A 2,755-nucleotide genomic window follows, 5' to 3' on the forward strand; every position below is an offset into this window, starting at 1 on the left:
GAAGCTCTTGATGAAGTTACTACCACTGATGTGACTGTTATCGACGATAGGACATTTCCTGATGAAGCAGATGAACCTAGTATGAAGCAGAAGTCAACGAGACGGAGACCAGTACGGAAGAAGATACATACCGTAAAATTAAGAGACTTTGTTGAATTGTAATTTTGTGTTTGTAAATTCTGTACATTTAATTAAGTTATTGTTAATTGTTATTGGTTTAATGTAAGTGGCTATTGTTCGGGACGAACAATACTAAGGAAGGAGCAGTGTTGCGTCAGCGAGGTCACGTGCCTATATCACACCACTCCTTCTCTCGAACCTTCGGGAATTGTCGGGGGATTACTAGATGTAGGGTAGTCTGGTATATATATATAAGATGGTCACAACGTGACGGAATCAATGTGTGTAGGTAGTGAGTAATTGATCTGCAGTCAGAGAGTATTGTTGAAGTTGAGCACGTTCGTTTTTATAGCGCGACTGTTGAAAATAAGTGTATCGGTAAAGTTATATCCAGAAAGAATAAACCAGTTTTGTTAAGAAAGGACTTGTGTCGCTAAAGTTTCGTGGGAACGAAGTTACGGAAAATCAACTAACGAAAGGAGACGTAACATGCCTTTGTTCTTTGTCATTCTCTCGAGATAATAGCTGGTCTTGCTACATAAATTATTGCTTTAAAGGTTCATGTTACGCATGAAGCTCGATAGCAGTGTCTTCCAGTGATAAGTCAAATTATTCCTGGAGTTTACGACCTCTCTTATGTTTGAATGGGGATGACCAGTCTTGTGAAACATTTGCTCTAAGTAACTTTGAAATTACCTGGTTATGTAAGTAATGTTATTGTTACGACAGCGGAAGTCACGTCATGAGATTCTCGAAGGATCGTGACTTTTCCTGGCAACTCTAGTCTTTTCCAGGCGCCCTCTACTTTAGTATTGTTACGTCTCTGTATTCGTTTGTTAATTTTTCGTAGAAATTATTTCCGAGAAACTTCAGCGATACAAGTATTTTCTTAAATAAAGTTAGTTTATTCTTTCTCAATTCAACTTTGCAATACACTTAATTTCCACAGTCACTTTAACTTCAACAAACACTATAATTCTCAACGAACGATTCACGCAATTTACTTACTACTGCGCTTGACTCAATTGTCCTTCTATTCTGATTCATTGTCTGGCACACTTATATACAAGAATAGAGGGCGCCTAGCAAATACTGGATTATTCGTGATCTTTCTAGAAGTCATTACGTGTTACCAGAGTCACATGACTTCCGCTGTCGTAACAGTATATAAGCCCGGCAAATAATTGCAGATAGATAAATAGATAGACATAGATATAGAGACAAATAATTGAGTCAAGTGAGCGGTAGTGACGGTAATATAAAGTGTGTGTTTTGTTATCGAGATTGCAGACGTAAATTCTGTGTATTGCAAAGTTGTATTGAGAAAGAATAAACTAATTTTAATTAAGAAAAAACTTGTATTACTGAAGTTTATTGGAAAGAATTTCTACGGGAAATTAACAAACGAACAGAGACGTAACATTATGTTTAGTCAGTCTGGTATATGATTTTAACTGACACAGCTTACAGTCTAGTGAAAGTGACTGCACAGTACTCTAAGCAAGTATACACACTGTGTTTGTGTTGTCCCCCAGTGGAACAGCACTAAATATACGAACTTATAATGCTAAAAACAACCAAACACCCAAACAACCATGTTTGTGTTATTAAATTAAGATTATTCATTTTGTTTTTTATTGTGTCTAATCTATTTCATTCCCACAAACTCACAAATTTCAGAGGGATTAAGAAACATTCTCTAACAAATATTTTGTCGAATCTTTTCTTATCCTGTGGACCTGTCTCATCATCCAAAGGAAAATTATTTTCACTTGAGGATACCACAAAGGGGATAATTTTGGTGGTGCGATCACAGGATATTTGTTTAGTTATTACTTGTGGGAAGTGTTGGGTCTATGAAAAGTTATTTCCTAGACATTGGACTTTTGTAGATGATTCAAAGGTCCATTACTTCCATCTCATTGTAACCAATGACTAAGAAAAAAAGAGCTCCCAGAATGCCAGTTTAAATTTTCCCAAGAGGATCCACCTTAAGGTGATGGAAGCAGATAATTGAGGATTGTTGTAATAGTGTTGCATTTGGCGAATCTGAGAACGAATGGAATACTTTATATAGAACTTCCAGACCTTCAACAGCCATAGTAACCCCAGTTCTAGTCAAATTCACCCAACAATGGTTAGGAGAGACTGGAGGTGCCATTAGTGGATAATGTCTTTCAATAGGAGCTATCTCACACGTAAAATGGTGTAGTTGATGAACCATAGGGCAATTGTGAGCTTCTCTGAGACAGAAACTATAGTTCCATGGTGAATGGAATCATACAGAGCCAACAGATAAGCTACTGGTGGCAATTTCTTGCTCTGCCATCCTGTACCAGGAATCAACTACTTGCATGAGAGTTGAAGTCCCTGAGCATGTCTACCATGCTGTATCCATGATATCAAGGACATAGTGACCAAGTAATGACCAGAACGTCATAACATTGCAATCACAATCCCCATGAGCAAGGCAAAATAGATAATGGACTATGTAGTCAAAGGTGCATCAAAAGAAGATACTGTTACGTCTCCGTTTGTTAATCAACTTTCCGTAACTTCGTTCCGACGAAACTTTAACGACACAAGTCTTTACTTAATAAAACTGGTTTATTCTTTCCGAATATAACTTTACGAT

This window comes from Limulus polyphemus, unplaced genomic scaffold, assembly GCF_000517525.1.
Source record: "Limulus polyphemus unplaced genomic scaffold, Limulus_polyphemus-2.1.2 Scaffold162, whole genome shotgun sequence".
NCBI lineage: Eukaryota > Metazoa > Arthropoda > Merostomata > Xiphosura > Limulidae > Limulus > Limulus polyphemus.